Source organism: Triticum dicoccoides, chromosome 7A, assembly GCF_002162155.2.
Source record: "Triticum dicoccoides isolate Atlit2015 ecotype Zavitan chromosome 7A, WEW_v2.0, whole genome shotgun sequence".
In the NCBI taxonomy this organism is placed as follows: Eukaryota; Viridiplantae; Streptophyta; class Magnoliopsida; order Poales; family Poaceae; genus Triticum; species Triticum dicoccoides.
Genome location: NC_041392.1, coordinates 510,257,011 through 510,273,001, shown reverse-complemented (window position 1 = coordinate 510,273,001; position 15,991 = coordinate 510,257,011).

Sequence of the window (15,991 nt, the reverse complement as noted above, 5' to 3'; positions counted from 1 at the left end):
AGACGGAGAAGCGCGGCACCTTGCTGGAAGACCTCAGAGAGACATTTGAAAACTTGCGCCGATTTCAGATCAAGCTCAACCCCGAGAAATGCGTGTTCGGAGTACCAGCCGGCCAGCTTCTAGGCTTCCTGGTCTCCGAACGCGGCATCGAATGCAACCCGATGAAGATCAAGGCCATAGAGAGAATGGAGATTCCTACCAAGCTACGAGACGTCCAGAAGTTCACTGGATGCCTGGCTTCCCTAAACCGCTTCATCAGCCGGCTCGGAGAGAAAGCTCTCCCCCTCTACCGACTCATGAAGAAGTCCACTCACTTCGAGTGGAATGACCAAGCAGACCAAGCTTTCCACGAGCTAAAGAAGATGTTGACCACACCGCCTGTCTTGGCAGCACTGACTGAGAAAGAGCCCATGCTCCTTTACATTGCCGCCACTAGCCGGGTGGTCAGCATAGTTATCGTGGTCCAGCGCCCAGAAGAAGGCCGAGCTCAGCTAGTCCAGAGGCCAGTGTATTATTTAAGCGAAGTACTATCCGCCTCGAAGCAGAACTACCCACACTACCAGAAGATGTGCTACGGTGTGTACTTCGCCGCCAAGAAGCTCAAGCCCTACTTTCAAGAGCACCCCATCACGGTCGTATGTACTGCCCCGCTCGCGAGATCATAGGCAGCCGGGATGCATCCGGTCGGGTGGCAAAATGGGCCATTGAGCTAGCTCCCTACACTATCTTCTACCAGCCTCGCACCGCCATTAAGTCCCAAGCACTGGCCGACTTCCTCGTAGGACTGGGCCGAAACCCAATACCTGCCACCGGCCCCCGACTCCACTCATTGGCGGATGCACTTCGATGGGTCCAAGATGCACATCGGCTTGGGAGCCGGCATCATCCTCACCTCTCCCAAGGGCAACAAGCTCAAGTACATATTGCAAATTCATTTTGCCGCCTCCAACAATGTGGCCGAGTACGAGGCGCTCATACACGGGCTCCGGCTAGCCAAAAAGCTCGGCATCAGCCGGATCCTGTGCTATGGCGACTCGGATTTGGTGGTCCAGCAGTCATCTGGCGACTGGGACGCCAAGGATGCGAACATGGCGAGCTACCGCTTCCTCGTTCAGCAAATCAGTGGATATTTTGAAGGATGCGAGTTCCTTCATGTACCACGGGCCGACAATGTGCGAGCAGATGCCCTGACACGAATAGGATCCACCCGGCATGCTATACCAGCCGGCGTTTCTCTCCACCACCTCCTCAAGCCGTCTATAAAGCCGTCTCCAGAATCGGATTCCATCTTCGTGCCGCCTGACCCCGACGCAGTCGGATCTGACTTGGGGAACCAAGCAGGCGGCTCCGGGACTTCGACAGGTGGCCCGGGGACTGCCATAGTCGCACCCGGCCCGGGAACTTCGGAACTCAGCCCGGGGGCTACTACAGCCGGCCCGGGGACTGCATCGACACAATAGGCGGTGGTCGACTCCAACTCTTCACCACCCAGCCCACCCGCCCTGGTCACAGTAGCAGTTTTGACAGTAGAAGAAGTCGCAGCTCCATCATGGGCCCAGCCCATCCTCAACTTCTTAGTAAACAGAGAGTTGCCAACTGACGATATCTCGGCAAGACAAGTCCAACGCCGAGCCGGAGCATACACAATAGTAAATCGAGAGCTTGTTAGGTGCAGCATCACTGGAGTCTTCCAGTGCTGCGTCGAGCCAGAGAAGGGCATAGCAATCCTCAAGGACATCCACCAAGGAGAATGCGGCCACCACGCGGCCTCAAGATCACTCGTCGCCAAAGCTTTCCGCCATGGATTCTTCTGGCCGACTGCTTTGGATGACGCCAAGGAGCTAGTCAAACACTGCAAAGGGTGCCAGGTTTTCAGTTCCAAGCAACACCTGCCGGCTTCTACACTCAAGACCATCCCCCTCACCTGGCCTTTTGCCGTCTAGGGGCTGGACATGGTGGGCCCATTCAAGACGGCACGCAGCAGCATGACACATCTGCTCGTCGCTGTGGACAAATTTACCAAGTGGATTGAAGCAAAGTCGATCAAGAAGCTGAATGGGCCGACTGCCGTGACGTTCATCATAGATATCACAACCCGGTACGGCGTACCACACAGCATCATCACCGACAATGGCACAAATTTTGCAAAAGGGAGCACTGGTACGTTTCTGCGCAACACAAGGCATCCCGCTGGACCTAGCGTCCGTTGCCCACCCGTAGTCAAACGGCTAGGTCAAGCGAGCAAACAACCTCATCCTCTCCGGCATCAAGCCCCGACTGGTCGTGCCACTGGAGTGTTCGGCCGGCTGTTGGCTCGACGAGCTGCCGTCCGTCCTCTGGAGTTTGCGCACTACCCCAAACAAGTCAACCGGCTTCACCCCTTTCTTCCTTCTATATGGTGCCGAGGCTGTCATCCCAACTGACATCGAGTTCGACTCACCTCGGGTCACCATGTACACGGAGGCGGAGCCCAAAGAAGCATGAGAAGACGGTGTCGACCTGCTGGAAGAAGGCCGGCTGTTTGCCCTCAGCCGGTCCGCCATCTATCAGCAGGGTCTGCGCCGCTACCATAGCCGGAAGGTCAAGCCAAGATCGTTCCAAGAGGGCGATCTTGTGCTCCGGCTGATCCAGCTAACAGCCGGCCAGCACAAGCTCTCGGCCCCTTGGGAGGGCCCCTTCGTCATCAGCAGAGCTTTAGGCAACGACTCCTACTACCTAATCGACGCGCAGAAGCCGAAGGCACGCAAGAGAGATGATTCCGGCAAGGAGTCGGAACGACCATGGAACGCCAATCTCCTCCGAAGATTTTACAGTTAAAAAGCAGTATGTACCACGCTACCTTTTGTACTAAGTACGAGACAAAGGGACCCCCGAGGAGCACTCGGGGACTACCCTCTTTTATCTATAAATGATGAGTATCATGCCTATGATTATGTTACTACATTTGCTTTTTCGTCTGGCACCGGGTTCGACCAGTCGGCCCGGGGACTCGCCGCCTCAAGTTATATCTAAAGTTCTGCCTGCAGTCAGACAAGTAGTGTGCCGGCACCCAAGCCCCCTCTTGTCAAAAGTCGCAGCTCGAAGAATCGACTGTCCGACTGGCAAGAGCCAAGAGCAGGAAAGGATACCCACACGAAAAACGGCTAAGGACTAACGAACTTATATAACGCGAGTCGGCCTCCCGCCCCGCCAACTGGCTACCAGAGCAGCCGACTGGATGGCTTCCCGTTCACCTTGCTGCAATCTAAGAAAGCTCGAGTACTTGTCCTCCCAAAATGACCAAATCCTTCTCCAGCCATAGACTGCAGAGCAGCTGTCCGGCTGGGAAGGCGGTGGCCAAGGGAAGGCGGCAAAGGAAAAAGCCAAAAGGATGAAAAGCAAACATGAACGAAAGCCAAACACATGCATAATTATATTTACACAAAAGGCCTTCAAAAGGCCAGCATTTAACATAGTTTGAATACACCCCCAGTGGGTGGAACTGCGCAAATTTAATAAAAGTTGTTCAAAAGAGTAACAAGCAGGAAAGCAAGCATGGCGGATCAGGCCAAGGGAACAACGGGCGAGTTGGGCAGGTTGGTGGAGACGGCAGTGCCGGCTGGAGGAGTGACCGGCTGGCGAATCTCGGCATGATCATCACCTCTTGCAGGCGGCGCGCTTGCACGCGCCTCATTGCTGGAGGCACGATCAGGCTGAGGCGGGCTGGTCGCTTCGCTGTCTGGCACAACGTCTTCACCATCCTCTCCCTCCTCCTCTTCGCCCCCATCGCTGGAAGAAATTTCCTCCGCCGAGTCCTCACCTTCTGCAGGGTTCAGCCCGAACCACTCCTCCGGCTGAGCGACGCCGGCATCATCCACCTCAGGGGCAAAGGCGCTGGTGTCGGTGTACTCGGTGATAGCCGAGGCACGCTGGACGATAGCCGGCCGCACCGCCTCCAGCTCCTCGTCGGCCTCCTGCCGCCAGGTGCTCAGCTGGTCCAAGTTTAGCCCAGGATACCAAGCTCGGACGAATTCCAGTGCCCGCCCAGCGCCGGACCAGGCCGCTGACGCCTTCCAAGCCTCGAAGCGGCCGACTGCGACCTCCAGTCAGTCGGTAGTCCGACTTGGGGTGCGGGGAACCACCTCGCCGGGCCAGAGGGCGGCCAGCACTTCCGCCCCGGTGCGCTGAAGATGGCGGAGCATGCGGTGGGCCGGCTGCAGGCGGTCTTGAAGTGCCAGAAGCTGCTCCTCAAGTGACCGGCCGGCACCCGGTGCGATCTCGGCCCCTGCCTACCGTCGCGCGTCGCGGTAGGCCTCGATGGCTTGGGTAGCGGCAACAGAGTAACCGGGAAAGTAATATGCACAAAGAAGAAAGCAGTAGCACAAAATCAAAAGACGAACCAGATGGCAGGAGGCAGGCAAAGAAACGAAGAAGAAGGCGACCTACCGTCGATTAAGTCTTCCACCCGGCTATAACCTTGACTCAGCGCCTGCCTTGCCTCGGCCCAGTTCGCCGCCTCGGTTTCATATTTGGCTTTGAGGGCAGCCTCGCTGTTCTGCGCCGCCATCAGGGCCGCCTTGTGGCTCTCCTCCTGGTCGGCCAGTTTCTTGGCCAGGTGATCGCGCTCCTGAGCCAGGGCGGTGCACTCGGCCTCCTTGGCGCGAAGGGCGGACTAGGCCTGGCTTAGCTGGTCCCTCAAGTCAGCATTGGCCCCTGCAGATATGAAGAAAGAAGTCGTTAGGAAAAGATCCGACCCGACTGCTCGGTAGTCGGCCGAATCTCGGGGACTACACCCAGTGGGTGCGCTGACGCGCCCCCACTTGAGATAAAAGATGAAGCACTTACTCCCGCTCTCGGTCAGATCAGTGGCTTTCTGATTCAACTCCTGGGCCTGGGAGTTGAAAGCAGCTGCACGGAGGTTATGATACTCCTGCAGATAAGATAAGAGATGCGAGTAAGAACAAGACGACAATCGAAGTCTACCAAGAAGTTCCAAGCCGCCTGCTCAGCAGCCGACTCAGAACTCGGGGACTACACCCAGTGGGTGCGCTGACGCGCCCCCACGGAAGAAATCAGGAGCAATCGATGAAGAGCAGGAGGACTCACCCGAATAATCGTTCGCGTCGTGTTAAACTCTTGAGTGTACTGCTTCAGCGCGGCAGCTTGGGCCTGAAGCCGGTTCCGGACGTCCTGCGCCGCCACGTTCAGCACGGCCGTCCCACCGCCCTGCGTCCACCCGGACGAGCTATCGCTGGCCGCTTCCAGGTCCTGGGCCGACGAGCTGGCGCCCACAGTTTTTTGCGGCTCCGGCGCCGAAGTCGCCTTCCCCGTGAGCTGACGAGACGGCGACGAGACCACAAGATCTGCCCCCACAGCCAGCTCGCCTCCAGCCGGCTGCACGAGCGGCGCATCGGGCCGGCCTCCTTGGCCCGTTCCAGTCGGCGGTGACGGCACCGCCTCCCTCTCCATCACCGGCCGGCCGCGGCCGGCCTCCTTCATCGGGGGCACTAGGATATCGGGAGCCGCGACGCGAAGGGGGATGATGAGCTACGGAAGCTGGTTCTGTAGGGCCTCCGCCTCCCTCTCCGTGGCTGCGGCCTCCGCCTGGGCCTTGGCAGCCGCGTCGGCTCGCGCCTCCGCCGACTTCTCCCTCACCTCCTGAACCGCCCTCCGCTCATCCGCCTCCCGCGCGTTCCGCTTCGTCGCCTCTAGTAGATCGGCGCGGGGATCCACGCGGCGGGAGCTTGAAGACCCTCCCACGGCTCCGACTATGGAGGCGGCAGGGACCCGCCCGAGGGAAAGTGGGGCCCTGTTTGATAAGTCAAGAAGAAGGCTCAGAAGAATATCAACCGAAGAAGAAAAAGAAAGGCGTAAGAAAAACGACACTTACGCTGAAACCGCGTGCGGCTGCTTCACCACCTTGCGGAAGCGGGCCGCCTTCGCGGCCGCTTCGTCCCACTTGGTCGCCGCCGCGGTACTCTTGGGCTTCTTTGGCCGACTGCCGAAGTGGGTCGACACGGCCCGGCGTTTCTGCGCGCCACCACGAGCAGCTGGTGTGGCAGATGGGTCCGCGCCTTGATGATCGGGCGCCGGCTGACGGCGCGGAATAACTTCGGCCTCATCGTCATCCGGCCAGTCCTTGAAGGCGGCCCCGAGCCCAGGGCCGCCTGCCTCGCCGCCTTCCCCTACGACGTTGTCTTCCATGGCGGCCGCCCCCAGGTCCGGGTCGTCAACGTCATCCACCGCGTGGTCGGGGAGGAACTGGCGTTCCACCCCCGCAGCCCTGGTTGCCGGCGAAAGCATGGGGTTCTGCCAAAAACAAGCTGATTGGTCAGGAGTCGGCCATCGCGAACCCGACAACAGAAGAAGAAGAAAAGAAGAGAAACTTACCGTAGGCGGAGGATTGGCACGAGAGTACGGCTCCTTGTCGTACTGCCACTCCTCAGTGAGCTTGTAGTTGAAAATATAGTTCACCATGTAAGACACCTCGGCGTGAGGCATCTCCTTGGTGCTTAGCCTGCACGGGTCGAAGCGGCCGCTCATCTGGCAGATCATGTGAGGTCGGTCCTGGAGCGGGAGCACCCGACGCTCCATGAAGACGGCCACCAGGTCGGCCCCGGTCAGGCCCTCCGATTGGATCATCACCCGGAGCCGTGCAATGGAGACGGCCCCACCCTGAGACAGCGACCTGGCCCGGTAGAACCATGAGGGTTGCCTCCTAGCCGGTGGGCCAGCTACGTAAGCCGGCAGAATGATGAAGTCGCCTTGCGGAGTGATGTTCTTCACGTAGAAGTAAGATTTCTGCCAGAACTTCACCGACTGGATCAGCGGGATGGGCGGAAACGGATTGTTATCGCTCGGCCTCCGCATGGCGATGAAGGCACCGCATGGGGCGGGCATGCCCGCGACGACAGTGCCAAGCCTGCACTGGAAGAATTCCCCCCAGAGTTTGAGGGTGGGGAGGACGCCAAGAAAGCCCTCGCACAGGGCGACGAAGGCCGACAGCAGCATCACCGCGTTTGGAGTGGGTGATGTGGCTGGAGATGATAAAACTCGAGGAAGGAGCGGAAGAACCCGCTCGCCGGCAGGCTGAAGCCGCGCAGGCAGTGCGAGCGGAAGATTACCCGCTCATCCTCCTCCGGTGGTGGCGAGATCTCCCTCTTCGGCGCGAGACTGACCCGCACGTAGTTAGCACCTGGCAGCAGCCGCGTCCGGTGGAGGAAGTCGACGTGGTCGTCATGGACGTTGGAGCCATCCCAGGAGCTTGACAGCGCCATGGGGACGGCGCGGCAACGAGAAAGGTGCGGCGGCGGAGAGGCGCGCGACCCTATCACGACAGAGCAACGGTGAGCCAAGAAGATTGGCGGAAGAGCCAGGCGGCGGCAGGAAGCTGTGGCGACGGGGAGGAAGAAGAAGAAGGAAGGGGTGGGGCGAGGGCGAGTGTGCGAGCGTTTGCTGCTCCTCCTCCTCCTCCCTACTTATAGCCTTGTGCGGCGAAGCCGAGGAGGCGAGGCGTGGGGGGATGTGGGATTAACTACGCCCATTCCCCCACGTCCTGTGATTATTGTGCCTTAACGGCATGCGGTAACCGCCGCTGGGAGGCGCGCGGTCCATCTGGGCCGCAGAAGATCCGCGCGTGGACCAAGGCCCGGTAGTGGCGGGCCCCGGACTGCAGCAGCATCCCGTCGCGCTCGTGGGCTGGCAGGCCCTTCCAGCCGTAGGGTGCCATGTGGCGCGCAGGCGGCAAGCGGTCAGCTCGCAGCCTGACTCGCGCACCGCCTGGTTCCCCCTTCAAAGCTTCGAAGCCCTTCAGAAGACGACGCACCTGATCGAAGCTGGCTCCCAGCTTCTGGCTCCTCAAGATAGGAAGTTGATTGAGCTTCTCGTCTCTTTTCTGCCTCGGAGCCCAACCAGCTTTGGGGACTACTGTCGGAGTAAATAACCATGGGTAGCCTAGTCGGCTTCCCCTGGCTCTTCAGCAAAATTATAGGCCGATCGAGCCTTCAAGCATCTAAGGCGTGGGACCGCCTTCCCCCAGCCGGCTACCTTTCAGGTCAGCTGCAAGAAGGTGGCCCGGCCCTAAAATCCTCGAAGAAAACCACGAGAGGGCCGGCTCCAAGAAGCTGGCCACGAGAAGGCCGACTCCAAGAAGCCGGCCCCCCTCCAGCAGACGGCCAAGATCGTGCCCTCAGAGTCTGCACCCACATAACAGTGATGAGACGGGGCGTGGCTACAGTGAAGCCTGCCACCCCTGAATCCCGGGACGCGCATGGCCACAATGCGTCGTACGGGGCGGCCATCACCCGTCCGGCGCGGCACTGTTGCCATGTTGACCATGACATCACCCACGGTGAGCTGTCAGTACGACCCGTGGGTGGCGGGGCCCCTCAGTCAGGGAGACGCCTAAAGGCGGCCAGGCCTCCCCCAGTCGGCCTGGGGTATGGCCAACTCCCAATAGCCGGCTAGTTCGCTCCCTCAAAGGAGGCGCCTCATTAAGGAGATAAGACGAGGTATGGCTACAGCGATAAGCCGCCCGGCAGCAGCACTGTAGTCATGCTTACCACGACAAAACCCTCGTCACCAAAGGCGGGGCAACAGTGACTAGCCTCCAACAAGAACCCCGAGCGGTGGGACCGGCCTGTCGACGAGAAGGCCGGCAGCCGACGGGGTCCACCAGTCGGCGGGTCCCATCGGTCGGTGGAGAAGCCGGCGAACGTAGACACAGACGGCTAGGGCCCACGCCCAACCGGATTACCATTGTACCCCTGGGGGGTAGTCCTATATAAATCCCCCAGGGCACCCATGCAGGGAGAGCTCTTTTCAGTAGTTCTAGACACCACATCGAGAGGAGAAGCGGGCTAGCCTTGCCCTTCTTCATCCTTTCACCAAACAGCTCAAGGAGCCTCTTGTAGCTACTTGTTGATCTAGTGACCATGCGGAGACCCCGCAGAGCAGAAGTAGGGGTGTTATCTCCACGGAGAGCCCTGAAGCTGGGTAAAATCCGCCGGCGTGCATGTCTTCGCCTTATCCCATTTCCAGGCACCGGCGATGTTTTATTGGCTCCCACAATGATAAGCCACCCGTTGGCATATGTCGCACCAACCACCCGACAAAGTTTATGGAAGCCTAGCGCATCACACAAAAATTTCGAAATAGTGGACACTAGCACCCAAATCACATAAAGCATTGCACTCACTGTCTTTAATCTTAATTTTAATAGTAGGTTCCCATTCATCATATAGCTTTCTAGATATTGAAACTTCCAGCTCAAGTTTTTCTTCAAGAGATTTCATCATAGCATCAACGATATGTTTAGTAAAATCCTTATTTTGATCATAAACATTAGATGAATTTAGCATGGATTGTAACAAGGAAATACACTCAATCAAAGAACAACTATCATAATTATATTCCTTGTAATCCAAGAGAGTGGGCACATCACTAGTTAAAGTTTTGACCTCGCCAAACCCACTTTTATCATATTTTTTTTCATTAAGAGCATCACCCTCCAAATTATTGGGACTCCTTATAACTAAAGTTGACTCATCTCCAGTCCCTTCTTTATCAAGTTTTATATTATCAAACAAAGATTCAATAGGAGTCACACCAATCACTTTAAGATCTTCATCATGATTATCGCAAAAACTAGAAGAACATGCTTTTTCTAGTCAATCTCTCTTAGCTCGCATTCTAGCGGTTCTCTCCCTACTTTCATTAATAGAAATTTGAATGGATTTCAGAGACTCATTAATATCAAGCTTGGGTGGCATAGATCTAATCCTAAGGGAATCAATCTCATCAGAAATTCTATCAACATTTCTAGCCACATCATCAAACTTAAGCAATTTTTCTTCTATCATGGCATTGAAAATCTTTTGGGAGTTAATAAAATCTTTGATATTATTTGCAACATCAGAGGGTAACTTATTATAATTTCCATAAGAATTGTTGTAGGGATTACCATAATTATTAGAGGAATTACTAGGAAATGGCCTACGGTTAAAAATGCCTCTATACGCATTATTACCAAAATTCTTCCTACCAACAAAATTCACATCCATAGATTCATTATTATTTTCAATCAAAGTAGACAAAGGCATATCATTATGATCAATAGGAGCACTCTTTCTAGCAATCAATTTCATAAGTTCGTCCATCTTTCCACTCAAAGTATTAATTTCTTCAATAGCATGCACTTTTTTATTAGTAGAAGATCTTTCGGTATGCCATCGAGAGTAATTTGTCATAATATTATCTAGGAGTTTAGTAGCATCTCCTAATGTGATTTTCATAAAAGTACCACCCGCGGCGGAATCTAAAAGATTTCTATATGCAAAATTCAATCCTGCATAAAAATTTTGTATGATCATCCATAAACTTAAACCATGAGTAGGGCAATTTCTTATCATTAACTTTATCATGTCCCATGATTGTGCAACACATTCATGATCAAAATTCATTATGTCATTCCTAAGAGAGATAATCTTAGACAGAGGAAAATACTTGGAAATAAAAGCATCCTTACACTTATTCCATGAATCAATACCATTTTTAGAAAAGGATGAAACCAAGTTTTAGCACGATCTCGTAGTGAGAACGGAAATAGCTTAAATTTAATAATATCATTATCCACATCTTTTCTCTTTTGCATAACACACAATTCAACGAAAGTATTAAGATGGGAAGTAGCATCTTCATTAGGACTACCCAAAATTGTTCTTTCATAACAAGATTCAACAAAGCGGCATTAATTTCATAAGATTATGCGCTAGTGGCAGGAGCAATCGGAGTACCAGTAAAATCATTGTTATTAGTGTTGGAAAATCACACAACTTCTTTAGACATCGTGACAAAGCAAGCAATCTAGCACACAAGCAAACAAAAAGCAAACGAAAAGGCAAACGAAAAGAAGGCAAATAAAAAGGCAAATATTTTTGTATTTTTTTGAAAACTTTATAGAAGTGGGGGAGATGAAAATGAGAGGCAAATGGAAAATAATGTAAATGCAAGAGATGAGAATCTATGATAGGTACTTGGTAGGCTTGATGTAGATCCTCCCCGGCAACGGCACCAGAAATTCTTCCTGCTACTTCTTGAGCTTGCGTTGGTTTTTCCCTTGAAAATAAAAGGGTGATGCGGCAAAGTAGAGATAAGTATTTCTCTCAGTTAAGAACCAAGGTATCAATCCAGTAGGAGGAACACACAAGTCTCCAATGATAGCACCTGCACAAACAAACAAATACTTGCACCCAACGCGACAAAGGGGTTGTTAATTCCTTCACTGTTACTTGCAAGGATGAGATCTGATAGTGATGGATATAAAAGATAAATAAAAGTGCAAACAAAAATAAAAGTAAATAAATTGCAGCAAGGTATTTTTGTGTTTTTGATTCAGATCTAAAAATAATATGATAAAAGATAGACCCGGAGGCTATAGTTTTCACTAGAGGCTTCTATCTTGAAAGAAAGTAAACAGTGGTTAAACAAATTACTGTTGAGCAATTGATAGAAAAGCGCATAGTTATGAAGATATGCAAGGCAATGATCATGTATATAGGCATCACGACCAAGACAAGTAGACCGACTCCTGCCTGCATCTACTACTACTACTCCACACATCAACCGCTATCCAACATGCATCTAGTGTATTAAGTTAACAAGAATAGAGTGACGCCTTAAGCAAGATGGCATGATGTAGAGGGATATATCCAATCAATATGAATAAACTCCATTGTTTTATCTTTAATGGCAACAATACAAATACCTGTCATGTCCCCTTCTGTTACTGGGATTGAGCACCGCAAGATTGAACCCATTACAAGACATCTCTTCCACTATAAGAAAAATCAATCTAATTGGCCAAACTAAATCAATAGATCAGAGAGAAATAGAAAGATATATAAATCATGCATAAAAGAGTTCAAAGAAGACTCAAATAATATTCATAGACAATCTGATCATAAATCCACAATTTATCGGGTCTCAACAAACACACCGCAAAAGAAGATTACGTCGAATAGATCTCCAAGAACATTGTATTGAAGATCAAAGAGAGAGAAGAAGTCATCTAGGTACTAGTTATGGACTCATAGGTCTGTAGTAAACTACTCACACATCATCGAAAAGGCAGCAAGGTTGATGTAGAAGCCCTCCGTGATCGAACCCCCCTCCGGCAAAGTACCGGAAAGGTCCCCAGATGGGATCTCACAAAGACAGAAACTTGCGGCGGCAGAAAAGTATTTTTCGTGTGCCCTCTGGTCTACGGGTAAGCTTGGGGGCCTAGGGCGCCCCCTGAGTTTGTGGCTCTTCTAGCCTCCCCCGAAGCTTCTAGGGTGTCTTGTGGTCCAAGAAAAATCGTCAAAAAGTTTCGTTTCATTTAGACTTCGTTTGGTATTGATTTTCTGTAAAGACAAAAAGAAGAAAAAAGAAAAGCAACTAGCACTGGGCACTAGGTTAATAAGTTAGTCTCTAAAATAATATAAAATAGCATAATAATATAAAATAGCATAATAATACATATAAAACATCCAAAATTAATAATTAATAGGATGAAACAATAAAACATTATAGATACGTTGGTGACGTATCAGGTGGCAACGGGGCGAATGCGCGCAATCGGGTTGAGGAGCACCGTGAGGATAGCAATGGAGATTTAGTTAATGAGGGCCAGCTATCTGTTGGGTCCACATGTTATAAACACAAAGATAAGTGCCTTAAGACACCGAAGCATCGTCCGTTAACAAGTACAAGAAAGAGGACGAGGGAGTGAGCGGGAAGTGATGTGCTGGCCCGTCAAAAAGATACGTGTGTGAGAGGACTGGTCATTAGTCTAGCACGGGGTGATTGTGGGACGCACAATACGTCCGATCCAACGGCCAGCATGCGATCTGCGCAGCGCTGGCTGGTCGCCTGGAACAAATCATATATGATGCCGGTGGGCGTCATACAATCGCGGCTTCGCTGAAGCCATAGGCAAAATGGACCGGCCAATTCGGCGAGTGTGCATTGCTTTTCTGGCTTCGTATTTTTTTTCTGTTCATGGCTAGAAGCTGGTTTTCTTCTATGTGTGGTTTTTTGTTCGGCTGTCTATTTCTGTTTTTTCTTCTTTATTATTTTTATTTTCATTTTATCCTTTTCAAGTTTTTGTTGCAAATACACACTGAATTTGTTTAGTATACAGTGACCATCTTTGAAATACACATTGAACGTTTTTACATACAATGAACAGTTTTTGTTATATACATTGAACATTTTTAATATGCGATGAACATTTTTTAATTATATGATGAATACTTTTTAATACTTATATAACATTTTTTGATATACTGTGAACTTCTACTACCTCCGTCCCGGTGTATAAGTCATTCGCGTAGTTCTAGGTCGATAATTTAACTATCTAAATATGTATTATATGTGATAAAAAATATATATTTAGAAACTACATCCGTGTGGAAATCTAGTGGTATACTTTTCATGACATATAACACATATTTAATTCCTCAAATCGATGACCTAGAACTACGCGAATGACTTATACACCCGGACGGAGGGAGTAATATATATGCACAAAAAGTAAACCCATTCGCGTCATACAGGAGGGGTCTCCAAACAACATGTTTCTCATCGGCCGCTGTGCTCTGATTAGCCGAATTAACGAGCTTGTCCCCGCAAATCGATTTTGATAACACTAAGCCCATCAGAGAAGGCCCACCCTCACGCAGGCCGCGAGGTCCGGTATGCTTAAAGAAACGAAATGTGACAGATTCGGGTGTCCTCTCCTATGTGTCGCTTACTGCGGCAAAGAGGCGCAGTTTCGCACAGGAGACGGGTCAACTGGGCCGGCCCATTCGCTGTCCTTGGCGGATTGAAAAATAGCAAAATGAAAAAGGGCGCGCTAACTAGAAATAGAACACTCGACCTGCTTAAGCTGCCCACGATTCGCAACCACTACGACAAGAGAGCTTCTCTGGAAGAAACAAAGCTCGAGTCTTAAAGAACTATAGACAGACGCGAAAAAACAACACAAGTTCGCCCAATTCCATTTAAAAAAAAAATTGTGGGCAAGAGATCAAACTTTTGAATAAATTTGCAAAAACGGGAACAATGTTTCAAGTTCTAGAACATTTTAATATTTGTGAACCAAAATTTGAAAGAGGAACATTTGTTTTTTGAAATTTCCATACATTTTCTAATGTATGAAATAAATTTAAACATGTGAATAGTTTTTTTTGAATTTCCGAACAAATTTTAAAAATTGGAACTTTTTGTAAAACAAATAAATTTTGGTTTGTGAACAAATTTAAAGAGGTGAACATTTTTTGAATTACCGAACATTTTTTCAAACAAAGCGAACAAATTTTGAAATTTACGAACAAAATTTGAGAACAGCCGACCTTTCCTATAAGAATGAACAAAATTTGTAAAATGCGAACATTTTTGGAAAAATAAAAAGAAATCTGAGAAAGAAAAACGAAATTGACAAGAAAAGATAAGCAGAGAGAAAAAAGAAACAAAAATGAAGGACCAATTTTAAAATGGAGAATCTTTTTGAAAATCTGAAACAACTTTGGAAATACGAACATTTTTTAAATAAATGAATTTTTTTTGACAAATTTTAACATATTTTTCAAAATGCGAACAATTTTTAAAACTTTGAACATTTTTGTGATAAAGAAACATTTTTTAAATGTTAACAAAATTTGAATATTTTGAAAATTCATTAAACTTTTTAAAATTATGAAAAAGGAAAAAGGAAAAATAAAGAAAAGAAACAGAAAAAACGAAAATATATTAAAACTAAAACTTGAAAAACAGAAAAGGAAAGACGGGAAACGATAAAGAAGAAAAAATAAACAGGAAAATGAAAACGAAAAATGAAAAAAAAACTGAAAAAAGGTGTTAGTAAGCTTCTAGAAGGTTCCCAAAACAGAAAAAAAAAACGGCTGGAAACAAGCTAGAAGGTTCCTAAAACCGGAATCGTCGAAACATTTTACGGGCCGGCCCAGGCCCGAACGCTCGATCGATCTCCGTGTGCGTCGCCTCGACATTTTCCCGCAGTCACGGGAGCGCGTACCCTCATGGGCCGGCCCATATGCTGGACGGGGAGCCCCCTTTTTTTAGCATTTTTTCTGTTTTCAGCTTTATTTTCTTTTTAAATATAATTAGTATTTCAGAAAAAGTTACAAATTATCCAATTATTCGTGAATTCAAAAATTGTTCACAATTTGAAAAAATTTCAGGTAATGATAAATTATAAAGGATTCAAGAAATGCTCGCAATTTCAAAAATAACGTTTGTCTATTCAAAAAATGTTTATAATTTCAAAAAATGTTCAAGATTTCAAAAGAGTGTTCACAATTTCAAATACTGATCACGATTTCAGAAAAATGTTCATGATTTCAAAAAAAAGGTTCTAGATTTCAAAAAAAGAGAAACAGAACATTAAAGAAAAGAGAAAAAGAAAAATGTTCACAATTTCAAAAAAGTTCACGATTTTAAAAAATGTTCACGATTTCAGAAAAATATTCACAATTTCTGAGAAATGTTCATGATTTCAAAAAAATGTCGACGATTTCAAAAAAAGAGAAACAGAACATTGAATAAAAGAGAAAAAGAAAAATGTTCAGGATTTCAAAAAAATGTTCACGATTTCAAAAAATGTTCATAATTTGAGAAAAATGTTCGCGATTTCAAAAAAGAGAAACAGAACATTAAAGAAAAGAGAAAAATAAAAATGTTCACGATTTCAAAAAATATGTTCACAATTTCAGAAAAAAGAGAAACAAAACATTAAAGTAAAGAGAAAAATATAAAATTAATCATAAAAGGTAAAATTAAAAGGAAATACAAAATAAAAAACCGGTAAAAATAAACAAGAAAAAACCAGTTCTGGGAAGGTTCTAGAATCTTCCCAAAACCGGTGGGGAGGAATCCCTATATGGGCCGGGCCGCAGACGCTCAGGGGGGTACGTGTCCACTCGCTAGCGGGCGACCGGCCTACGGGCCGTATAGG